The sequence below is a fragment of the Mugil cephalus genome, chromosome 6 (assembly GCF_022458985.1).
Source record: "Mugil cephalus isolate CIBA_MC_2020 chromosome 6, CIBA_Mcephalus_1.1, whole genome shotgun sequence".
NCBI lineage: Eukaryota > Metazoa > Chordata > Actinopteri > Mugiliformes > Mugilidae > Mugil > Mugil cephalus.
In genome coordinates, this window is record NC_061775.1 from 17,956,028 (window position 1) to 17,982,635 (window position 26,608).

A 26,608-nucleotide genomic window follows, 5' to 3' on the forward strand; every position below is an offset into this window, starting at 1 on the left:
GCTTGTCCCCGGCTGGCCAATGGCGCACCTCTCCCTGACTCACATGACGTCTTTCTGTGCGCTCCCTGTCCTCTCAGCGCTCAATCCCGGCGAGTGCAGGCATCATTGAAGACTTGACGCCGGCGGAATTGGACGTCCTCTGTCCCCGGCAGAACTGACCAGGTGTTATCTTAAGCAAACTTTACTGCCTTACGATGAAGCTGACCATCCCGTCGCCGACAATGACCGTGCTTCGCCGGAGCAACAGACTTTTTCCGTCTCCAAACGGAGAGGCGCATCGGCGAGACAATAACGCCCAGAAGTTGTTGAAATGAATTGTAAGTAGGCGACGTTATATTTTCTCTCTTCTTCTTATATATATATAGAGAGAGATATATATAAATATATGTTTTAGTTCTTACAATTCCTGGTAGTAGTCACATTTATCCTCTGTTTGCAATCGACTTTATTTTTAAATGTTGCATGCGTTACTTTTTTTTTTGCGCCGCGCATTTTTCTGTCCTTTCTGTTTCCATTCGAAGGAGAATTACACATTTAAAACCTCCCTATGGTCTTTTATCGTTTAACACACTTGACTTCACTTGATGCTTCGATGCCCGCTCGGTTCATTTTATTAATTAATTAATTTTTTTTCTGTCGACCCTCTTTGTGCGTCTTGTGTGAATTTTTCACATTGTGAACGTGTGGCTGTCTCCGCGCAGCGCCATAGCATGAAATATAGATAAAAAAGCACATTGCAAACCCGATGACCCCATGCAGGCTGGCTGTGCAGCCGGTCCACACGGCTCAATGAGGACAATTAAGAGGGGGAGACAGGAGAGGGAAGAAATGGAGTACTTGGAGCGCACTAACGCAGGGCTGCGCTACACTTTAACCCTGCAGGCGGATTAAGGGTGGATCTTAAGCGTGTGTGTCATTTCAAATGCAGTATACGATAAAACAAAATAAATTTATTTATTCTTTTTTTTTCTTTAATTTAAAATTTTTTATTTTTTTGTACAAATTGGTTATGTGAAAATACATTATTTCCTAAATTCCAGTGAACTGGAATCCACCCTATGAGGTCATGTCAGTCACTGAACCCTTTTATTGATTGGAAATCAGGGGGTGCCGGGGTCAGTGGAGGGGGTTAAGGAGTGCAAAAAATTTGTGAGTCAAAAATTTAAAAAAAGAAAAAAGGGGGTGCCCTCTGATTTCCCGTGCCTTCTGCACAATCAGAGGGAAAGAGTCTGGGACCAGGTCCATTTGATGTTTTGAAAGGCTTCAGATGGCTTTAATTAGGACCTATAAAATCTGTCTGCCCCAGTCGCGGAGGCAGTGCGCTCTGGAGGAGCGAGCAGGGAGGGGAACTGAAGAGAGAGGGGGAGAGGAGAGAGAGAAAAAAAAAAGCAAACCAACACAGAAAGTCACTTCAGCAAAGGATCGTCTAATCAAATTTTTATAACCCTCCTCTTTTCTTCTTGTTGCTCCCTCCTCTCTGACACCACCCACAGAAAGCACTTCACCTCTATCATTTTATAACCCTCCTCCCTTGTGCTCCTCCTTGCCCCACCCTCCCCCGCGGTGGTAGTAGCACCCTCTTATTCCCTCTTTGTCTGGCTGCTGTGTTATCTACACAGCCCCCCCCCCCCCCCCCCCCACCATCATCCCACCACCCTCAACCTAACTATCGCCTACAGACACCTGAAGGCTGCACATAATGATCAAGAGAAGTTTCAGTCTGTCTGGAGCGCAGCCAGTTGTTTAAGGTTTTCTTTTTCTTCTCCTCTTCCTCCTCCTCCTTTTTTTTTTTTTTTGTCCTCCTCCTGGCCTAGCTGGCCCTGCCTGTGCCTTTCCTCCTTTCTCTTCATCCACAATCAAGACACGCTATGTTGTTTGTGTCTCTGTGTGTGGTACGAGGGTAGCAGTTTCATCGCTACTGTGCTGCTGTCGTTGTGTAGCCTGTGTGGATCTTGGATGCAGTGTGGGTGACTCACAGCGCTGCAACACACACACACACACACACACTCTCATGAGGAAACATCAAAGACTTCTTCTGTGTCCTATTGTGTGCGTCTCAGTGCGTATGTGTGAGAGAGCGAGATCTTAGTTGTATTGTTCTGCAGAGCATCTACGGGAATATAGGTGCCCTAACTAGATGCCTCCAGTTAATTAACAGAAGTTTCATATGTCATGCTACGTGGCCCTTTTTTTAAAATTAATTTGCGATAAACGCCGTTCCCAATTTTTCTGCACCGCGCAGAAGAAACTATGATCTCAGATTCTGTTCCTGTTTAAGATTTTCCTGCGTGGCTCTTTAAATTGTTCACAACGCTTAAGGTCCAGAAAACGACCGCATTTATGAACGAGCCGGAGTTCTTGCTGCTGGAGTTTCAAAGAAAAAACAGAATTTGTGCTCGACGAACGAGGATTTAAGACATTGTTCGTGTCGTACTCCAGCTCTAACGTTTTTTTTGTCCTTGAGTTGTGGCGTAGGGCGAGGTGGCCACTGAAGTCACGCCACAGGAAATGCAGAACGCTAATTAGAGGTGGGAGGTGGTGGAAATGCTTCAATATGTGTATTTTTTATTTTATTTTTTTTTTTAAATATTCAGTAGTCTTTGTTATTTTGATGCGTGTTGTTTAGGGCTTACATCATATGGCTTTTGCTGGGACAGCTAGATGTTAAAAAAAAGCTGGATGTTATAGAAAATGGCTGGTCGGAATCTTTGTCAGACCCCACTGCGGTCTTTGGTTGAAATGCCGAGTTGTTTTTCCTCAACGTTTATGATAAAGTTGTTTGTTAGGAGATTATCACCCCACTCCCCCCAACAGCTGGAACAGGCTCCCTCCGCATCCACAACAATATAATCTCCGTCAGATATGATGTTTTGAAGTGAAAATTTCCACAGAGCTGAAATCGGCTAAAATCCCGTCCTTTTTTTTTGTGTGCCGTTCCCTAAAAGCTGACTGTGTCTCGTGGCATCATTGAGACTGAGGTTGTCTCCTCTCCTGCCACCACCCTTTGAGGGAGGAAGTAATAAAAAGGTTCAATGGGTGCAACAAGCTGTTCTTCCCTCCTACGCTTTGAGGTTTCTACCTGGAGATGAATAGGAGGCCCTTCCATAACGAACAGTTTATTGATGGCTGAGGATGTGGGGGGAAGCACTGAGGCTCGTAGACACTTGGTGTGAAATAGTCTAGTGTATCGTTTTTTTTTTTGTTTTGTTTTGTTTTTGTTTTTTTTTGGAATGGTACCCTTCTGAGGGATGTGTGAGCAATTACGGTTTCATCTTTCATGCTGACTTTATTTTCTGAAACACGTGGAGCGCAAAATAATATAAATCTGTTAAAAAAATTTAAGTAGGTCAAAAGAGTGTTGCGTGCATTTTGCTAAATTCTTTGGCTTAAACAATGCTTGTAGTGAAATTGTGTCTTCGTGCCTTGGTAATACACCATCCATGATAATGACATTGGACAATCACAAAGCAACAGATTAGGATTTCGGTAACCAGATTTATGCGTGAAGGAGTGAAGTCATGGTCAGGAATGTAAATGGCGGAGTCATTCAATTACCACCGTACCCTTTCCTGGGAAAAGTCCCCAGCTGTGAAGAGGTTAATTGTTTTTGAATCTCCAACCGAGGGGAGAAAATGTGTGGGGGGGAGGCAAAGGAAGGAATAATTGAGCCGCTAATAGCTGAGAGGGTTATGGATTACTGTACCTTTCCAGAGGAGAGAAAGAAAAGGAGGTGACTAGGACAGGAAAGGGAAGGAAGCGTGCGAGAGACACGTCTTGTGCAGTGCAGCTGCAGGGGTCGCCGGGCCTTCTTAGGAAGTGGGAGAATTTCAGCTCTGTTTAGCCCACGGGGTGACCCTTGACCCCTAGCATGCTCCTCCCTGCTCCAGGTGCAAGACCTCACATCAGGCTGCTCGCGCGCGGAAACACGCTGCCGCAAGCTAATTTTTCACACACACCGCCAGCACTGGTGGGGGGAAAAAACGGCGTATGAAAAACCAAGACCCTTTCACATTTTCACCCCCCGCTTCCTTTTCTTCATGCCATTCTATTGTGAAAGGTTAAAGATACAAAACCTGCTCGTCGGATGGATTGAAGGGGGGAAGTGCTGTGATGTTTGCTCTGCGCTTCTTCTTTTCATTCCCCCATAAAAAAAATATATATATATTTTCCAACCACGACAATGGACGGCTGTCTTTGCACCAGGGGGAGGGGGTGGGGGCTGGATTTGACATGGTGTAATAATCACAAGAGTGTTAATCAGAGGGATGTCATGTATAATTACTACACTGCTTGATAACACCACAGCAAACCACCTCAGGCCATTAGCAGAAGTTTCCTGATGTTATTAATGGGCGTTAATAAAATTCAAGAAAATCCAAATGGAATGAGCCCTTCGCATGGCCCACTGGTTCCAGCACTGTAAGGTTAATGAACCAATTTGCATACTTTCAGCTACCATCTGGGTGGAGTGACGAGGCAGATGCTCCCTGTCCTGCTGTACTGTTGCGTTGTTCGACATGGAGGAATGTGTCAAGTCCGCAGAGGTCGATGAGCGCGTTTGACGTTGAGCCTGTGGCTGGGGGCACTTGTGAATGGACTGAAAATCGATGCTGCTGAACGGCTCGGAGGAAAGACGTGCTTTTGTCACGCATGTTCAATTTCGTGTTTAACCCCCGTTTCCAATGGGACATGAAGAGAAAATTGTTCTTAACAGAAAGTAACTCTGATGTGGGGGGATTATATTCTGACCCTTTCCCATTGAGGGGGTCGGGGTGGGGGGTGTCGGGGAGAGTCTTCTGAGCCTCGGGCGACGAGAAACTTGACAGGGGCGATCCGCAAAAAAACACCAGACAATACCGGAGACTGGGAGAGAAAGAGGATTAGTGTATGTCCACCCTTCTGCCATCCTCATCTGGGTGATCACATTACAAATGGAGCATTCTCAACGCAGGGCAACAAAATGAGGTCTGTCGGCAATCAATAAAGCAGTGTGAAAGCAGAGGGATATACTTAAAAAATCAAAGGCTCTGGCTGGCATGGCCATCATCTCGCCCTGTCTGCTGGAATCAGATAAGGGAATGGGGCCTTGCAGGAAAGGATGTTGGCCCCGGGGCAGCTTGACTTGACGGATATCCCTCCTACTGGCACCCATTGGTGACTGATTTCATCTGCAAATGGGCAAAATCAAAACCGTCCGAGGTCTACTCCGTGCCTCTCAGATACTGTACATGTCAAAGCACAACTGGCGGTATAGAAGAGTAAAATGGGAGCATGGTTCATAAACACAGTGGCTTGTATGTAGGGGGGGAAATATGCAGCTTACTCTTTTGTTGTCCTCCATGGTCGATGGCTTTTTGCCTCATGCTTCGCTTACATGACATAAAGAAGAAAATAAAATCACCCCTGCTTTGCGTTGACAATGTGCCGGAGCTGCTGCGAGTGTTCGTCTCAGATTAGCCCTTTGTGCCGTGAGGAGACGGGGAGGGTGGGGTGGGGTGGTCGGTCAGGTGACGATGGATGAACAAAACCGCCATGATCCCAGCTGAAAGAAATCATTTGCACAGTTTTATGAAAGCCGCGTTCGTCCGGTTGGATGCTTCTATCAAAGCCCAACAGCGGCGGTGGAACGCAAATTTTTTATTTATTTTTTTTCTCCAGCGACGCGGTGTGCCGCAAAGCCTGCAAGATGTCGGGTTAGAGTCATTTCTCAGTTGAACGCTCTCCAGGTAAATGCAGATAATGCCCTCTCCGGTTTCTCTTTCTTAAAAACGTGTCATTTCTGCGGATGGCCTGTGAGTTTCTGTTCTCTGAGCTAAGCTTGCGCGACGTCTATGTGGCAGAAATGAAAAGAGATCAGGGCTACGCTTAATGCCTGCAAATGTGTCCCTGAAATAATAGCTAGGAAGAATTTCTTGTTCCTCTAAAAGTGTTATTGGCAAGCTTTGTTTTCTTATACCACTCCGTGCTCCTTTTCGAAAACTTTTGAAACTGAATATGTGAAACTTGCAGTTCAGGTAAGTGAACAGGAGATGTAAGTGTATGCTGTATTTTTTTATTTTTTTTGTTTTGTTTTTTTAAGTCTGTTGTTCACTTGTGAAGATAACAGATTTGCCTCTGCCCATATCTGTTGTTGTCTTCGGTTTCAGAACCCCCTACAGTATTTCCTCGTGACTCACTTCTTTCCGAGCCATTTGTGCTCGAGAACTTCCTAAGGACGAGCCACACATATTCAGAGTTTTTATCGTCAATGAGGGACCATTGGGCATAATGAAGTTCTGTTTCTCAGCATGAATTTGGGAGGCTCATGATTACAAATGCTCCTCTCATTGTCTCCCATCATCTCCTCCCTAATTGAAGACGATATAACGAGACAATGGGGTCCCGCTCATCATTCTGCATCAATGGCGTGCTCTGTGGAACGTGCCAGTCTCTTAAAAGCGGGGCGGCGATGGTGGGCCGGGGTGTGTTGTGTCTGTGCGCGCGTGTGTTTGTGTACTTGAATGTGCTTGAGCTTGTTTAATTTGGACCAAGAAGATGGACAATTAAACTACAGCTCCCAGGGGGGCTGTTCACTTTGGTCAGCCTCCCCAATTCATGGCCGCCTGCCCTTGTAAACGTTCTTGGATGCGTCTGGGTCATGCCTCGGAGGAGGAGGGAGGGAGGGGCAGGGAGGGGTTCGGGGAGGGGGTGTAGGCGGGAAGGTCTGCCTCTGGAGGGGTTGTCTCAGATGATTAGGACAGTCAAATGAAGAGTCCCCCAGTGCCTGGCCCCCTTCACCTCCCTAATGTGCTCTGAATAAGTCCCCCTCCACTTTGTGTATGTTGTGGGGTTTGGCGGGCAGAGATGGGGGTGCGGGATGGGATTGGGGGGGGTAAGGGGAGGGGGATTATGTCTGGCCATGCTTTAGGAGTGTTTGTCATCTGCCCCCTCGAGGCCTACATGGGCTCCTTTGTCTGAGTGTCAGGCATACAACGTTAAATCGCACAATGAGCCCATGCAATCAGCGCGTCTCGGGTTAAGAAGTGATGGAGGGTTTCGTGTCGTCAACCAACACGGGCATCTTAGTCAAACTGTTAAAAAGAAAAAAAAAACTGTTCTCATTGCAGTCATTTTGTGTTTTCTGTTTTCTTTGTGATCCAAAAACTGAGACGCAGCCACCACAGCACGCATCTCTACAGTTTCAACATGTATGTTTTGCATTTCTGTAAATGACTCGCATGATGTAGGTGTGCAGCAATGTGAGGATATTCTCAGAATATTATCACGTAAAGGCATTTTTTTTTTTTTCTATGAGTAAACAATAGGGTTTGCTATGAGTCACTGAAATCCAAAACTACTCTTTTCTATAGTGCGCAGATGTTCAACGGTAAGACGAAGTTTGGGTTCTCAGTTTGGGCGTCGACAAACCAGAATCCTTCGCAGCCACAGGTCGCGGTATTTTTCCAGATTATTACCTGTGTCAGTTTCAGGTTTCTAAAGAAATAAGGCACCATTTATAGTTTGTTCCCTGGTTTATTAATCTTATATTTAAAAAAAAAAAACATGCTAATTTCCTGCAGTTAGTTTCAAAGTGTTCTGAGAGATGAGAGATTATATTAATTAAAGCATTATTATCTGTTGCCTGTTTTATGGTAACATCTACAATAGCGGAGGAACACATACATGTGATACGCATGACGGAACGATACAATTTAAACTTCCTGCTCAGTGGAAGTTCATAGACACTGTCATATTCTTGGTGGCGACTCCTCTAGCCCGGAGATCAGTTTAGCGGCCTCAAAGGTGTCTCTATGGTTTCGCACAGTGCATCTCTGTATGAAATTTGGAAGAAGGATTCATTCATCTCGGCACAATGGCTAACAAAGGGGGCACTGAGACCCGGGCCAAATATCGCAAGTTACATTGAAAACAAACAAAACGCTTTTGCTGTATACCGAGGAGGCAAAACCACCCAGTGACTGATGGCCGTTCTGCAGGATTTAAGCACTGTGGGAGAAACGGCCTCTGTGACGAGGCTTCTTCGTCCCACGGTAACAAAATAAACTCACATCCTAGCCTCCTGCTGTTTCTGCACATTCGGGCCCCAAATATCAAGTTGAGTCGTACTGTAAGCTGCAGCAGCGCATTTTGCATCAGACTAACTTGCTAGTCATCTTGACTCACAAAGACACACCGCAGTGACTAATAATGCCACTTTGCCCGATTGTAATTCTGGTTGTTTTTAATGTGCCCTCTCTTTCTACTTTGCAGATGAGTAAACACACCATACTGTATCATTTACAGTTTTGCACGTGTTTTTTTTTTTTAATTGACAGCAAATATTCCAAATTATTAAAAGATTGTAGTATTAATATCGGTTTGAATTTTTTATTTGAATTGCCTTTTGTTTTTAATTCATTGTAAACGGACACATCAACCGTACTTGAGCGTTCCAGTTGGATTTCGCTCTGATTTGAGGGTGAAACTGACCAACAGTGCTCATTTACATGTCTGTATTACATTGTAAAACCGAGCATCTTCATATTCTGTTTTTTTGTTTTTGTTTTTCTTTGTGTATATTTTACATTGTCAATGGGATTTGCCCCACCCAAGTCCTGAAAATGCGAAGAAATCGCGGAATTGAATCGAATGGCGCGTACGCGGAGAAATGTAATTTTATCTTCTGACGACGGTTGGCAAACGCGTCAGTCTATCTGTGCAAATCATCTAATGGAGTCTGACTTTTTCTCTGGAGGTACAAGAAGGCAAATCCGGTGCAGATGATCTCTGTGTGGGCAGGAAGCCTTGAAGGTTTGCATCATGTCTGCCACGTTCTACCCGGGGGCATTCTAGCTTCCTTACACGCTCAAACACAAAGACACGCACACACAATCGACGCATGCAAGTTACCGTTTTTTTTTTTGTTTTGTTTTTTTGTTTTTTTACCTCACAGCTCAGCTGGAGTCTGTCTTCATCTGTCCTATTGATTAATGAAGCAGGCTCAGCGGGTGTCAGAAATAGGCAGGAGTCTAGATCAAGGCTGTGAGCTGCATCACTGCCATAGTCACACCACAGAAATGCAAGCTATCACCCATTCACTCCCATTCACGTCCTCACGCGCTCTTCCCGTCATGCCCCCCCCCCCCCCTTGTGTCTGTCACTGTAGACAAGCCGTGAGACGAGTGCGCGCGCACGGGTCATCGTGTTGCACAAGATACACCGTATCTTACTCGCTCACAGACGCTCAGGATGAATTAACGTGGCATGGCTGCGCGGATGCCGGAAGCTGGATAGGCGTTTGTTTTCTGTTTCTTTCATTATATAAAAACATAATGTTTGTAGATTAGTTGGGGTTAATGATCCGAGAGCCTCGAAGCTGCCAGTGTGTGTGTGTGTGCGCACATTTTTGGTTACGGGTAAAAGGTACTGCTCCACTGTACCGTCTCCTTCACTTCCAAATGAGACATGCCCCAGGCACCATTACAAGAGCGGTATTTATGCTATTAGGGTACTGGGTTTGCCGTGCTAGCCGTGGCACCACAACGAAACTGCTAAAATTATGTCCTGACAAACCTCAATGGGCAGCTCCGGTACTTTCTTGGCATAAATGAAAAATTACATGTTGTGTACATAAAGGCTTTTTTTTTTTTTTATTTATTTTTACAAAGTGCCTGTTGGAATACCGTGCACATGATTTCTGAGCCGTGCAAAATGCAAGAGCCAGGCAGCCGAGGGTTTGTTCCTTCAGAGAGAAATAAAAATGAAAACCATTTTGCTCTCATTTCCATCTTTGCTTTAGTGTTCAAAATTAGACCCCCCCGCCCGCCCGCCCCCCTGTCCAAACCAGGAATAAATAGCGCTCTGCAAACGACTTTTTCTGCAAGTCTCGGTGAACCGGAGCCACTGGGTTGAAGGAGGGTGTGGTCCCTAGAAACCCACCTCCTCCTCCTCCCGCTCTCTGTGAAGCCCCTCGTCTGTGCTGAATGGACAGAAAAATGAAAAAGTGGGGAGGAAGAACGACGGCAAATGTCTGTAAGACCCCTTTCACAATTTTTTTTAAGTGCCCCCCCCCCAATCTACATTTTTCCTCCTCTGTTCCCTCCCATTCTCTCCTCAGGCGCTCCTGTTGAGGCATGCCTCCGTCCCCGCCAACCAGCATCTTTCAGGGCAGGGTGAGGGGGCAAGGAGAGAAGAGGGGAGGGCGGCAAACAAAGGAGCACTGTTGCTGCCTTGCTGGAGGGTCGACACCCGACTGGAGGGGTGCGGTTGGAGGGGTGCGGGGCGGGCCGGAGAGCGCGACTGAGGAGGTTTATCATTAAGGAGAGAGATTAAAATGAATGGGAGGGGAGCAGGGGTGTCTGTTCTGCTCACCGCAGCAGAAAGAGGACAAGCAGTGCCAGTCATTTTTTTTTCCTTTTCTATTTTTCAAACGCACACAGTTGGCTCACTCTTAGCAAGTGTGAGTGATAGGACGAGGGATGGGTAGGGTGCATTGTTTTCTGGCCGTTGTACAATATTTGCTTAACCCTCATGCTCTATCTGTGCAGCTGCGTGCTACAAATGAGATGATGAAAAGAGCGTGTGAGTGTGTGCGCGAGAGCGCGTGCGTGCGCGATGGCGGCTGTCACAGCTGTTAGCAATTTCATTAGTGCACTGTAAGACACACAAACCGTGTCAGGTTTTTACGCAGCAGTGCAGCCATGAGAAAATTATTATCCGAACGGCACCATTACACGTCAACTCGGTCTGCGCGTAAACAAAGGGAGAAAGGCTAAACTCTCACTGTAACGAGCCAACACGCGTGTTCACACTGTAAATGGCCATTATTCAGCTGTATTGCACCACAACAATCATCATTCTCCGATCTTTTGTTTCCTGCCGCCAGAAAAGAGCACTTTTCAGATGTGTGTTTTCTTTAATACAGTCACACAACGCCCGGGATGGAATGCAGCGCGACGACAACAACGCGCCTCGACTTTAAACACTTTCCTGGGTCGCGAACCGTGCAGATTTCTTATCACTTTGCCTGTCTCGTGGTTGTTTTGTTTTTGTTTTTTTTGTTGTTGTTGTTTTGTTTTTACACGCGACTCTGGAGCCCTTCTGAAAGATACCCAAATTAACGGCGAATGCTGGCGCCCCAGAAGGGATGAAAACTCGTATCAATGCAGAGATGCTTCTTTCTTTTCTTTGACACATGGGCCGCCGGTAGAGGCGTCTCCGTTCCGCGCGGTTTCCTAATGGTTCGTTTCCCCAATTTCTATCCTCCGCCGTTTCAGGTGATGAAAGAAGCTGACGCCACAAGAAGAAGAAGAAGAGACAGAAGAGCGCTAACAGCATTGGCCTCAGCTGCGGAGGGAAGGGAGGGAAGCGGAAACCGCTCGGAGCAGAATGTTGTGAGGAACTGACGAGAGGTAAGAGAAGAAGTTCACTCCGCGTGCGTCTGTCTTTCCACCTGGTTGCCTCAGTTGTCAGTCGTGCACCTGGGGTGGCTTCAGTGTTCAGTGCATGTTTTTGTTGAGTGTTAAGTGAGTAAGTGTGTGTGTGTTTGCTTTGTGCGTGTCCCTGGCTCTTGTGTTGAGCCACAGGTGAACAACAATCATCCCATCTGAGTCACCCACTGGATCCCCAGTTTCTCTATTGTTCTTTATCTAGTTTTCCCGCTCGTGCACATTTTCCCCGTACTGATGAGCAACCCTGCCAGTAATACTGTTTATGATTTATGATGAGTCTATTGAAAGATAAAAAAAAAAGCAGAAATTACGTAAATGTTGAATAGCTGACAGTTAATCTCTAAAAGAAGTTTGGCTGTAGTAACATACAATTTATCACTTATGCACTTAAGAATTACAATTAAACACACACAAAAAAAGAATGGGAAAAATGTAATCCACTCTGAAATTCCAAATCTTAGCATTTCAAGTCATCTTCGAATGCAGTAATGATCAGTGTTTTCTAAGCGTAATCTGAATGATCGATCACAGCCCGTGTTATCGCAGATGTTTGCATCAGAACTCGCAGAATCCATTTCCTGCTGTGAAAATTTGACCTTTTCTCGACAGCATCCGTTAGATCAGGCAAGACCAACATTGCAGGGAAGCAGTGAGGAACAAAATAAAGCCTTACCTTGGACAGCAGCAAAATCCCATAAGGCAAAAACACAGGAGTGCGGCAGGGGAAAAAGGGCCCCCTTATTGTCTTAATTGCGTATCAGCCGTTCTCAGGGTGAGCGGTTCCTTGTAGAGTGATCTCCTCACTTTCTGTGTGAGGCCGAAGGCATCATTTTTCTACTTCCTGTGCAGAATGGCTGCCACCATACGCAGATGGCAACAAAGGCAGTTATTTTATTCTTCTTTCCCCAGTTCTGCTCACCCTCCTTTCTAATGAGACACGTCAAACGTCCACCCAAAGTTAATACAGCAATGTTTTTGTTTTTCGATTCACTCCAAGATCTGCAACTTTTAGACACAAAAGATCCATTGCACTTCATCATACATACCTTTACTGTTGTTTTTTTTTTTCTTTTTGCCGGCTCCATAAATGTCAGATTCTTTGGAATGATTCATCTGTTGAATAACAGAACCAGGGACTTTTCTGTTGCAGGACATAATATGTGCAGACTCAGATGTAGCCCCCCCACCACCAATTCTCTGTTCTCGTTTCCAGCTCTATGATGCAGCGCTTTCAAAACGAATTGCACCGCATCGACGGCGTTATATAGAGGACGGAGCAAATTCAATTCAACATATTTCAGCTCATTTCATTTCAGGTTAACTCATTGCATGTGAACTCGATCCAGGTGCGCTCAGCTCTCTCCGCTAGCTTCATGTCTTGCACTCAACTATTTTCAGCCCAGCTGCAGTTTTTTTTAAATTCCCTTCAGTTCTTTCTCCCTTGAGCAGTTGCAAATTCCTTCCACCCATTCCTTCCAGTTCGTGCCACATGCATCTAGCACTTGCATGTGCTCGTGTAGCTCAATCACTGGCTTTGTGATCGTTTCAAGGACTCTTCACACATGCTGTTTTGATCGTCCACCGCCACCAAAAAATGGGCACCATTTTAAAAGACTATGAGATTATGAACAAAGCAATTAGGAGTGTTGTGCGGTTGAAACTATCCTCCGAGCCGTTGTCAGATTCCACTAGTAATTGGTTTTAATCAATATGGGCAAGTAACTCCATCTGGACGGCACAAAAATGTTTTCAAATGGAAGTGGTTTTGAACACGTCTGAGGGAGGGGGGAAGCCTTCTCCGTCTCTCATTAGTCTTTTGATGGATGTACTATGTATCCACCTTCTGGGATTAGCAGGGTCATTTGTTGTACGGCTACATACGATTCCATTGTTTTAGGAACTGGCGAATAAATGCAGGGAAGAAAGAAAGGAAAAAGGTGGAGGATGTTGCAAGCAAATATCCAGACATGCCACTGGTCTTTCTTCTCTGTTCTTTTTTTTTTTTCTCTCTTCATCTGGCCTCTGCTTCCGCGGAAGACAGCCTTTCAAGAGCAGCCGAGTCTGTCTAAGCTGCCTTTTAAAAGCTGCAGGACTCGAGAAGCCGAGTGGTTCTTTTCTCGCCGTCCGTTTGTGTGCATGGAGGTGGGGTCGCCAGACACGGTGTGTCACAAGGTTTCATATTTCAAATATACGCATATTGGGAAATGACAGGCAGATGAGTCACTCCGTCATGTCATATTGATTCACTGCAGGACTCGGGGACAGAGCGAATAATTGACAATTTCACCCTCGCAGCAAGATAACTGGTAGATGATGGACAATGGTTTACAATGGTGAGGAGGAGGTGGGGGGGGCATACTCAGTTGGGGAACAACCATGAAAGCCTAATGGACAAGTGTCGAAAATGGTAACATTGGTGTCTGCACAAAGAACTCCGTGAAACAACAGAGTGCTCTTCTATCAGACGCTCCCGTCCCCTCAGAAGATAAGTCGGAGAGCTTTTTATTGAGTTCCGAAGCCACATCGGTTTCAAAATGGACGGTGTGTTAAAAGATTGACGGGAATGAGGAGGCAGGGGTGGGAAAAAGTTTACACAGAGGAAGGAGGTGACGCGCAGACGAGAGCTCACCAAAACGGGACACGGTACGAGATGTCGGGAGAGAGATTTCAAAGTGGGCACTGGTGAATCATCTACGAGACAGGGAGAGAGACAAAAAAAAGTAGGGAGATACTGGTAAACAGAGGAGTGGGGGGTGAGTGGCCAATGGAGCGGTGCCTCTAATGTCTTTATAAGCCCATAAAATACTGCACTTCCTGGCCTTTCTCTAATTGCTGCGAGAAATGGGAAGGAGGGGAGTCTCAGTTCTACCTGCCTACTAAATAAGGCCTCTAAATCCTCACCGCTTGGCCTTGTTGGAGGGGTGGGGGGGTTCTTTTGGATTGCTATGCTATGAGAAACATGGATGCAGAGAGTGACTGTAATTCAAATAAAGTCTACGTCTGCGAAAAGTATTTATTGCCCTTGTGCTTAAGATGGAAGAAAATGGAAAGAAGTGGCGAGAACTCAAGGCTGTAACGAAAGAAGGTGAAGTTGTGTACTTTAAAGATCCCATTACACTTGTCTTGCCAGGATAAAGATAAATAGAGGAAAACAGAAAGTGGGTAAAGAGAAAACGCAGAGAGCTAAGGGTAAGAATAGGTACTTTTATGCTATTGCTAACAACCCGTTTAAAATGAGGTTGGGAAACAACACTGAGGTTTAGAGCCAGGATTTTATTGACTCAGCAGTAAAAAAAACAACAGCAAAAAAAAAAAAACTATAGGAATGGCTATGTTTCCCCAAGGAGCTGTATGCTGAACGCTTAAAAACGTGAAAAGTAACGGCTGGCGTCATTGGAAACGAAAACATTTTCATTTCATAAACTGCTTGTCTAAAGGGACCCTGCCCCAACCTCTAACCCGCAAATAAGCCCAGAAATGAACAGAGCCTTCCGAGGAAGAGGAGAAATGTTTATTCTATTTTTTTTTTCTTTTTTTTTTTCACTCGTAAAAGGAGCAAAGTCACTCGAAACCGTGGATGGCTGCAGACGCATCCGAGTGGAAGAGCCATTAACAAATGTTTTGTTTTGACAAATGTTCTTTTGAGTGAGGCGGCATCGATTTTAAAGTAACGACAGTTTTATGAGACGCTTTGAAGCTTGAATCATAAGAGACGACGAATACAAAAAAAAAAAGCCCTTAGCAAAATGAAAGACTATGTCTTTATCCAGATATTTTATATTTAGGTTAACCACATGCCCATGGTTGTGATGGATGTATCGATGGGCAGAAAAGTAGGATTTAAAGTCTCACGGACGACTGAGTTGGACACCAGACTGCCATATGGCCACAAGTCATGTGTCTTTAAATCAAGTCACTCTTCCTGCTTTGTTACTGAGTGTTGCTGAAAAGAATTTCAACTATGCTTCATCATCACCAAACCCATGCATCTTGCGGTTTTCCATCCCACGTAGAGACTATAATGCACCATACTGCACTATATATTTGAGCTGAATGGTAATTTCAGGCATTGTAATTTTGTTTTCCGAAATGTAAATTCCAGCCTTTTGTCAGTGACTTATGTGATTATGAGCTGTGCACCTAACTTTTGCTTATTCTGATGACGCGGGCATGGAGTTTGAGGTCGTATTGTGACTAAACTTTCCACGCTGCCAGAGCCGTAGAGCGGTTGCCTTTTTGCACTGGGTTTTATCTGTGGGTGAGAGAATGAAAAGGAGTCAAAGGCAGCCCCCTAAGCTTTTCATAATGCGTCCCGAGAGGAGACAAAGGCCTGCATTCACTGCTGGGTGTCGATAAGACCTATCATTAGTCTGCCATTGGAGGTATTACTGACACACACAAACACATTTAGCGCACACACACACATGCGCCGTGAGTGCGGGAGGGTACTTATTCCCGAACCCATTCTCTTTTACCACGTACACTCGCATAAATATTCCTATGCGTGCCAGAAGTGAAAGAGGCAGCCAGGCTCGACTTGAATCGAATAAAGGCAAGAGGAGTGGACCCCCTGCTGCTTTCCCATCGCAGCAGAATGCACTCGGGCTCGCATAGCGGGGGCATCGACATTCAGCTATACCTTGTTTGTGCGTGCCTCTCCGTGTATGACTGCGGCTTTGAACTTTGAACAGCTGTTATGTGCTTTAATCGAAGAAAAATATATGCACTCGTGCACTGAACCTCTAATATTTAATTATTACGAAGACACTTTATGGGAAGAAGCTTAAAAAAACTGTTGCAAAGGTGCATCATCATTATCAGCGGTTTGATATAAAGTCCTCTAGAAAACCAGAAACCGAGTTTTGTTCTGTGGCATAAAATAGCTGTGTGCTGTAGATGCCTGTAGGTGAAATCCAAAGTAAACTGGTTAAAAGCCAGAGGGAACTGCCTCCACCTGGATGATGGAAGTCTTTTGTTTACAGTAATAATACCAATGTCCTAGAATTAATGTGCCATTGACTTATTGATGCTAAAATGCCACGCCTACTACATTTACCTATGTGGACAGGAGTAAAATGAGGTGCAGAAAGGGAGATGGGTTTCCTATTAGCACCTCCCTGCATGTGTGTGTGTGTGTGTGTCTGTCGACCCGGGACGAAGACAACACTGCTGTCTAGGTCCTAAGTAGATGATGAACCATTGCACGTATTCCCATTCCCTCTCATTAGCTCGGCCCCCTGTGAGTATATGAGGTTACTTACCTTCCCTTGCCCCAAGTTCCCGGACAAACGCCAAGCGTCGGATCAGGGTCATTAGCCTCGCTACTTGGAACAAATGGCCTTCGATAGCATCTCGGCTAAATACAACAGGAGCAGATTAACCCCTTGATCCTTGGAGGATAGCATGTTGGAAACATTAGGGAGGAAGCGGTGGACAAGGCGATGTTTTTTATTTTATTTTTAGCCTCTTTTGTCTTGAGTTGGTTCTTTCATGTTTGTCTTCCCCTGTTGTTTTGCAGATGATTTTGCCCTTTTTTTTTTTTTTTTTTTCCTTTTTTATTTGAGGGTTGGGGGAATCTCATTGCACTTCGGCTAAACTTCACAGCTGTTTGCCTGAAAACAAAAACCACAGAGAGAGAAGTGGGCAGAGGATCAAAGCCCAAGGAGGATTTGTCTGGCAGATAGTCGTCGCTGGGGTCCTGCCTGTGCAGACGCTCTCCCGCCCTCCTCCGTCTCCGATTCTCTGTACGTCTTAATGTCTCCGCGCACACCGCAAGGGTCCCCCCCCTCCCTCATACAACACGGGAAAAAAAAGAACAAGCGCAGTCACAACATCCTCCTCCTCCCTGGAGCAGTTACCTCCTCAACGTGGGGCGCGCGTTGTCTCCCCCGTTTCATCCGTTTTTTTCCGTTTTGGTAAAACGCTTCTTGTGATGAAGTAAATAATTCACCCGCTTGATTTTGAAAACCCTGCAGGTGTGTTTGATCTCAGCCTTCACCTGCAGAACCTCCCCAGGTAAAGTCCGGGATCATTTGCAGGTCTTCGGTGCATGGAAGGAGACAATCCAGCAGCGAACACCATGGAGTCAGGTTGCCTTTGTAGCGTCGGATGGAAATAAACACATTCACTGGATAGTTATTTTTACTAAGGTCAGTGTGTTCACCAAAAAGTTCTTTCCATAAGGCCTCTTCATGAGGTTTGTGGCCTATTGGTAGGGGGGTGGCTCAGATGTCTGTTTTGAGCAGAAAGACACGCCCAGAGGATGGATATAATTAAGACTAGTGCTGTTTTTTTTTTTTTTTTTTTTTTTTTTTTGGTGAGTAAGGAGGGTGTTTTGTGACTCGTCTGGGTGGTCTAGCTCTACATGTCTGTACTAGTTTTATTGCAAACAGGCCCAATATGGTAAGAACACAGATATACACTGACAAAGCAAAGCGATTAGCATACACAATGTAGCAGACACAGGGGGAGAAAACGGCCATGTCACTCGCGCTCTGCTCGGCTACCCCTGATTTAAAACCGGGAGGGGGGGAAGAAAAAAAAAAAAGGAAAAGGCAGAATTGATCAAAGCGGTTGGCAGATATACCTGGCATTTGTAGATGCAGTTAAAAATGAAAGCTTTTCAAAGCGCAACTGTGAATCACTGCCGTCTGAGTCCATCGCACGCTGTGGCTAACTTCAGCCTCCGTCCAATCCTTTATTTAGACGTTGAGTAGAAGCCAGATGATTCAAAGCGGGCTTACGTTAATGTACATAAGGTTACAATAAAAAAGCTTCTGCGCTGTTGGAAATATATTTGGTTTCTCAGTGCATTTGCAGCGCGTAGCTTGAAGAGTCAGAGACAAAGCGTGCATTAAACGGACAAGATAGAGCCCGATGAGCCAAAAAGAAATAAAGAATAAAGAATTGATCTTAAACCGCAAAAGGCTTGATGGTAGCCTGGTTTATTGCTTGAACCTGTAGCTGCCACATTGCATTCTGAAGAGAGAAAAATGTCAGCAGAAGGCTGTACACAGCACAATTTGTCATTCCTCTTGTACTCCGTCGGTGCAGTTTGACGGATAAAGTTCGAGTCGGTAAAATGGTTAGCACGCATGAAATCGCCTTTCTTACGCCACATGTGGAAGTAAACTGTAATTTATACAAGACTTCCTTTACTTTTGTGGGGAAAAGAACAACTGCAATGCCAAGTCAGGCCCACAACAAGGGCTTTTCAAGCAGTCAGTCCTGATTAAGAGTATCTTCTTGTTAACGCGTAAACACTCCGCGCACCACCAAACCATCAAACGTCCATTAATTCGCAACTTCTTTTTCCTTTTGTGTGAACCGTCTGCAGATTTAGCCGAGAGGGAGAACGCTCTTCCTTTTTTTTTGTTGTTTTTTATTGTTGCATTTTGTTTTGATAGACATGGGTGGTCTTTTTTTTTTTTTTTTTTCTAAATGAAGAATAAAAAAAAAATGGATGAATCTGAACTGGGATTATAATGGTGGTGGTTCCCTCCCCACTAAACTTCTGCAAGTCTGCTTACTGGAAACAATGAGCAAAGAAGAGAGGCGGGAAAGAAATTATGCAGAATGGACAAAAAAAAAAAAGCCTGTAGGTAGATGGGTAACATACGACACAGAAAAGAGCAGTAACTGAAGGATGCATTAGCTCGTTTAGAAAGGAATAGTAAATTGCATGTGTATTCTGGCAGATGGAGGCAATTGAACAGAGGTGAACTTTTGAGAAGAGAAACGAGGGGGTGGGGGGGGCTGGGAGTGTGCTTTAAAAGGTTTAATTTCTCCTTCGGCTGTAGAGAGCAGCTTTCCTGTGCAGCCCCATTTCACTGTATTTAACATCAAAGTGAAGTATGAACAATTGAGGTAATTTTTCATCCAGCCAAGGTCAATCATTGTTCTTTCTCTGTGAATGTAGATCCGGCTGAGTGGAATTCAGGGGAACCATATTTCACTGGCGGGCCTGTTTTAGCAAGTCACCTTTTAACAACCTCTTTGGATCAGATGATTATTATTGTAATTTTTTTTTTTTTTTTTTTTTTTTTGTTTTTGGTGTGTGTGTTTTGACTTGTAAGTACTTAATACAATTATTTGGCATTTTTCAGATCCATTTATTCACACCTGTGAAGTTTTTTTTTTTTATCACGTTTCATTAAAGCCCGGAACCAGACTGCTTTAAAAAAATAAATAAATAAATAAAAAAAACTTGCCGAGTATTATGTGAGAGGAAAAAAAGACTGATATTAGATTTCTACTACTTACGTCAAAGTCCAGTTTGGTCTGAAATTATGCACACGAGTCTGTAATTTCACGTTGGGAGAATAGTCCCAGATCTTGATCCAAAACGTAACTAGTGATGTTTAAACAAACCATAAATGGAACTGGTTGACATGCATATGTTTATATATAGTGTGTTTAACTGTATCAAATTTAGATTTATAGATAAATTTAATTAGAAGTGCTTGTATTTGCTACGTCTAAAGCACTAATTTTTTTTGCCATGGACCAAATAATTCTTGAAGTGGAAGAAAATGGAAGTAAAAAGGACTCAGAGGGGCTACTTAAAACTATGAACAGCACGGTGCTCGAAGAGATCATTAATATGGCTAAAAGTGGCTTACTTTTTTTTTTATGAATATTGCTTCCACAGGAACTTTGATGTGCTTACTAACCGCAAATGAACCGGTAGATTTCGAAGTACACACTGTGACTCATTATTTGTCACAATGGGAGGCCAAATGGCACTTGAATCAAAGAAAACATCAGGGGATAGAGAGAGAAAAAGAGAGAGAGAGAGAAAGCATGATTGGCTAACGGAAAAACTGAGAGGTGATTTAATACTAAACTACAAATGGCATTAAAATATCTTTTTTTTTTCCACCCTCATTGTCAGATTATATTACGCAGTACCGGCACAGTTATAATTATCAAGCTTTTCTCGTGCCCCATTACGTATTTTCTTGTTTTTATCAATTAGGTCATTTGCATATTGATTGGCAAAAAATGCAAAAGATGATTATAAACAGGGCACTAGAGACATTTTTTTTTTTTTTTTTTTTAAATATTGAAGTTGAAATACTTTTTTGTCGAGAAAATTATCAATTAATTCGCCAAGATAATTAAACAGATTGATTATATTTTCAAAAATAATATTTAGTAGCAGTCACAGTTAACTTTTCTCTCCCCGGCTTCCTTTATCCTGCTAAAACAAATATATATTTATCATTCTGATAACAAGTTAATATTTTTCTGTTGACATTCCTTTGAAATCAAGTTAATTACAGGTTTTCCACTTTACTAATCATGTTGATGTACTCAGATTATTTTTTTTCTTTCTTTGAAAACCCAGTAAATTATGTAGGTATAGTTGAACATTAGGAAAGCTACATTAGCCAGCACCCCCACCACTGCATCACCAGGTTGCGCTGAATTTATTTTTTTTTCTCCCTTTCCATCTGGTCAATTTAAGATTTCGCACTCAGAAATTCTTTTTGATATTTCATTCTGTCTCAGCGCACATCTCCCTCAGCCTTATCGTGCCGTTGGGCATGCCAGACACCTAGCTCTATATAATACATTACAGTCGGTGCTGTCATAATCCAGAAATTCTTTAATGTGTTTCGGGCATCACATAAAAGCACATCACTGACAGAGGAGACACAACAGCCATGGCAACACAAAACTCACCAGTTTTAGCCAGGTCTTGTTTTACACACTTGAACAGCTGATTCAATATACTTTATGCTTGATCATATTTTTTTTTTCTCTTTAAAGCTTTTATTTTTTCTTTTTCTTTTAAAGGATTGCGTGTTAATGTACACGCACCCTGGCTCCTCGCCGTTGTTTCCCAAGACCACCCAGGGTGTTGATAAGAATTGGCTTGCGAGTGGGTTCATACTACGTATAAAATCGTGGGACTTATTTAGAGAAGTGCTGATTTATTACCGCTAATACCGTTCACACATCAGTGAGGGCTGTTGAATAATTTAAGGCGCATCTCACCACTGCAAACATACTATATTTGGAAATGGAGGCGTGTATAAACCACTTAGTGTGAAAGGAGCACGTTGACTATAGCGCAATAAAACACTATGTTGGTGACACAAATTTGTTTTGTGTGTGTGTGTGTGTCAGTTTCTTTCCCATTCATGCATCACTGAGGTTACACATCACTCTGTGTGTGTGTGTGTGTGTGTGTGTGTGTGTGTGTGTGTGTGTGTGTGTGTGTGTGTGTGTGTGTGTGTGTGTGCATTTTAATAACACAGTTTATCAAACAACACCTTGAATTTATCCCGTGCTTTCTTCTCCTCTGTTTAGTTTCCGTCCAGGTCCAGACATGAAGGAGGCACGCACGCAAGCTACACGCTACACACCACACACACACACCGTGCAACGGCACCTCCAGTCTGTCTGCGGTCTACCAAAACCAGCCACACACGCACATGGCTGTTGAGGTAAGAATCAGAGACCACCGAGTCAGGAGGGTACTGTTGTGAACGTGAAAAAACAAACTCATTATCTGCTGCTTTTTTTTCTCCTGTGAGCAATTTGAAGACGCTTCCTGCTCCCAAATCGTCCCAAATTTCTTCATTTAAAAAAAAAATACATATTATAATTGCAACACAGAATAAACTGTAAAAAGGCGTCTTATTGCTGTTACTCTGTTATTGATTGTTTTTGTCACATTTGGACGTCTTGACTTCAGAAGTGTGCGACTTATGTCGTGAATGCTTTTTTTTTTTTGCGATTGGTTCACCTGTGTCATATTTCCCGTTAGTCAAAACCCAACCCGCACCCGTCAAGTTTCAGAGCCCCCCGCCCCACCCCTCCTACGCCGCCACCCCCATAACCCCCTTACACCCTGTGCCCCTCCCAGGCTTTCCAGCATCCTGCCTCGCACGCGCTGCCAAAAACGAGAGTGTAAAAAGGCATTGTGGGGAACCCTTCTCTCCTTCTCCCCTCGCTGAATTTACCCTCCCTTTTCTTTCTTTCTTTCCTCTCACTGCTACTGTTTTGGATGCGTTCAGTTCGGGGGGGCTTATGTAGTGTACTTCAAACTGTCAAACAGCTGCCAGTGCGAATTCGCGTCAATAATTACGGCGAGTAAAGTTCAGAGTGAGGTTAACAAGGTGTGAACGGAAACCAAAATAAGACTGGCCTCTTTATAAGCCGCTGTTTTGTTTTTTGTTTGTTTGTTGGTGTTTTTTTTTTTTTAATTTTATTTTTGAGGCATCATCATCTGCAATACGCCGGTGACACATCAAAATTAGACTGCGCCGGGGTACGCGTATAATTAAATAGCTCGGGTTTTGTGTTAAATGTGAGTGCGCAGGTTTTAAAAATGTGATCTAATTCGTCAGCGCTCCCCGTGACCATGCAAATCAGGGTGGTAATCGTGGGCTCCGACTTGCCAGAAAAGCGCCGGCTGCAAAAGGCAAAGCGCTCGCGTCGCATGTATTAAATCTAGTTATATGAGAAAGCGGCGCTGCGCTCTGGATTTCTAGCTCCAGGTTAACCGGCGGCACCACCCCTCACGGGGCCCGTGTTGCTAACCAGCTGTAATGATGCACTCCATCACTTGGGCTCGGGCCTGCGCGGGGCTAGCTTGGTTAAGAGTCGGGGCCGAGGTGCAAGCGTGTGTGAGCGTGTGTGAGCGTGTGTGTGCGTGTGTGTGCGTGCCAGCTATTAAAGCACTTGAGAATCAAAGAGGAAAGGACTCGCACTGCTAATGGATGTGTCTATTGATGTTCCCATTTAGCACACTGTAAACGATAGGGCAATGATTGTGTTGAAGACGGAAGGAGGTGGAGGAGGAGGAGTAGAGAGCGGTTTGGCTGGGCGATGATAATGACAAGGAAGGTTATTATTTGGCGCCCCACGGAGTCTCTCTCTCCGCTTTGTGAGAGAGTGTGTGTGTGTGTGTGTGTGTGTTCCGAGGGGCACTCTTCCTCCCCTGTCTCTTTTTCCTCTCGCAGCCTATTGGCTATTATTCACTCCTTCCTTTTTCTCCCCCAGTCCACTCATCTTATGACATTACTTACTGCTGCTCGTCTACATCCAATTGTGGCCGCCTCGTTTCCACATCTACCTCAATTTCTCTTTTCTCAATGGCCTTATCTTTTTTCTTTCTTTCTTTTTAATCTATAGTGCAGCTATCTTTAGTGGAATTAGATAAAATAGTTAAAAAAAAAAAAAAGGAGGGAATCGTGCAGCAGAGGCAGCAAAGCAAAGCAGTTTCTTGTCGTAAATGTTTTAGGATAGCAGGGGTTTTAGGGTTGCGCTTGAAATATTGATTTACTCACAGGCAGATATTTTTTGCCCATGCTGTGTGTGTGTGTGTGTGTGTGTGTGTGTGTGTGTGTGTGTGTGTGTGTGTGTGTGTGCGCGTGCGTGCGTGCGTGTATGTGTGTGAGTGCGTGCATGCCCTGTCAGTTCCACTCTGTGTGCGTGTGATGAATATGAATACAGTCAGCCCGCCTGCGGGTTTGGCAGGAGACCACCTCCAGCTGGACTAAGACCCCGACTCAAATGTGTCTGTGTGCGTTTTCTGAGCACGGCCGTACAAGTCAGCTTGTATCTGTCAGTGCTGTGACAAGCTCATGAGGAAGTAAAGAAAAAATGTAAAAAAAACAAAAAAAACAACAAAAAAAAACATACAATGTAACGTACCACCGGGCACGCGGTGCATCCGTTTCACACGCAGGAATGTAACAGATTTTGTGCGTCGGTAGGAAATAAACGTATTTCTTTGCTTATTTATGATAAGAGGATACAGGGAATCTGTAGAGACTGAAGCCGAATTGGAATTCAATAGCTTGTTACTACTTTTTGGTACATTTGTTTATGGATACGCCTCCTCATTGAATTTAAGTGTCCAAACCTGGTAGAGTATGTATATGTGTGTGTGTATATATATGTGTGTGTGTATTTCCTTGTTGATGACATATTATCCTCACAATTATTTGCAAATATCCTGTCAGCGTACTAAAAACGTGTCACTCTGTGTCTCTGTAATCGCAGGACGGCAGATAATGAGGGAGATGCCATTCCAGCTGTGAGGAGACGGAAGAAGTCGGCACACAAAGTCACGCAAACACATACATACATACATACATACACACGCGCGCACACACACACAGAGAGCCCGGGGGCGCGTGAGCAGGTGAGCATTAAGTCAGGCAGCTAAACAGATCACGTCGCGGTATGATATCTGCAGACAGGCAGACAGAGGAGGCCGGTCTGTACCTGCAGGCAGAGAGCAACAACTCACAGCACCCTCGCCAGGAATTTCCTCCCCCTCCTGAGAGAGAGAGAGAGAGAGAGAGAGAGAGAGAGTGGGCGGGAGGGTGAAGGTGAGAGACGGGTTTAAACTGGGGTTTCCACTTTTTCATACGCAGACTGTTTTTAGAAGTGTGCATTCGTTTCCTAAATTACTAGTTGATCGTTTCATATTTATATTAAGCTGATAAAGTCAATTAAATAAATTAAGAAAAAAGAAAATTTTGTAAGATTGTATTAAATTTCTATTTACAGCTCGAAACCTAAAGTTCTAAAGTCCTCCGTTTTAATGTCGACCACATGAATCCACACCCCACTGCGATATAAAGACAGATGTTTCTTCCGTTGCTTTGGAGTAATTTTATCCCCTCCTGTATGATTTGTCTATCTGGAATTACAAGTCGGTTTTGACAGGGCCCACGCTATTAATTGTTAAACACTACGGTATCCATTACACAAATTTACTCCGCTGGTTTGAAGTTGTCAGAACTCCTTAAAGCGTTTTTTTTTTTTTTTTTTTTAAACTTCATTCGCAGTCTGCTCAACATATGTGACTTTAATCTCCTGCATCCTGTATCAATCTGTTCATAGCAATTCCCCCACTGGGAGATGCCCCCTACAGTTTGCTAACTGTAGGTCACGTTGTTGCTCAAGAGAACCTCAACAGTAGTCGTAACCTTTTTTTTTTTTTTCCCCCAACCGGCCCCAACGATTCACTGCCACTACAGAGTCTCAAACTCATTTAATCTTCACTCTCTCATCACTATCATTCTTTAGCTAAGTTTTTTTTTCTTTTTTAAATCGTCTTTTTCAAAGCTCTCTGTACTTGGCCTGAAAATAATGGCTCCTGAATTTTTCACAAGTCTCCCCACCGCATCTACTTATCTAAAAATGATTCAGTGGTTAAATGTCAGAGCTGTCTGTGCCATTAAGGCCAGCATGTTTGAAGGAAGGACACCCTCGCCTGCCCTCTCCCTCCCTCCCCACCTCCTCTGTCTCTTCTTATTCCTCTCGCTCCCCGCCTCCCACCTTCCTCCCCTTCCCTCCTCTCCCCTCAGCTTGCTCATCATCCACCGCCCCCTCCTTCCATCCCCTTCCATCCTCACTCAACCCGGGCTGGTTTGAGGGCTGATGTGCAGACCTTGTCATTCAGATTAGGGCCACATTGTCAGCTCAGGGCCCTTCCCTCTCTCTCGCGTGTCCCCGGCTCTTTTCTTCCTACCGTCACCCTCGTCCCGCGGCCAGAGAAGACCTTATAAAGCTACATTCCTTCTCATCCACTTCTGTCAATTCCAACGCTGTCACTCAAGTCACTTTTGGGGAGAGTGAGGAGAGAACAAGTTAGCGGTGTCCCTCTTGGCAAGGACTGTGCTTTTTGGTCCAAGCTGGGGTGACGTGTCACAGCTAACAAACTGTTTGTTGACCAATGTTGAATTATATTTTATATATATATATATATATATATATATATATATATATTTTTTATATATATATATATATATAAAAACAAACACACACACACATACACACACACACATATACAGATGTATATGTATTCAGAAGAGAACGTTAACTGAGATGACACATCAGGAGCAGCTCTTGTAGTCTAAAGGAGATGGAAGCAGCAGCAGCTGAAGCATATTCTTTTAAAACTCTTGTGCTTCACCGTAAAAACGGTCATGCTGTTATTTTTAACTCTGCTTTTGTGTGTGGGAAAAACAGTATTTGGCATCAGATGAGATATCCACCACACCATCTTAGTCACACCTTATCCTGCCCTGGAAATGCGTCTGAACACCGTATTTATCACCCGACCACATCTTGACTCCCTGCCACATCTGCCGTCACTTCACATCCAATCACTACAGTGACTCTGACTTTTCTCTTCAAGACAAGCAGTG

General features: G+C 44.2%; 1 long non-coding RNA gene across 1 annotated transcript; it reads left to right on the forward strand.

Moving 5' to 3' along the window:
• Window positions 1–25,182, forward strand: LOC125008937. The gene is made up of 4 exons (XR_007112929.1): window positions 1–317; window positions 11,256–11,390; window positions 21,747–21,883; window positions 24,450–25,182. It is a non-coding gene; the product is annotated as an uncharacterized LOC125008937 (long non-coding RNA).
• The last annotated feature ends 1,426 nt before the right edge of the window (window positions 25,183–26,608 follow it).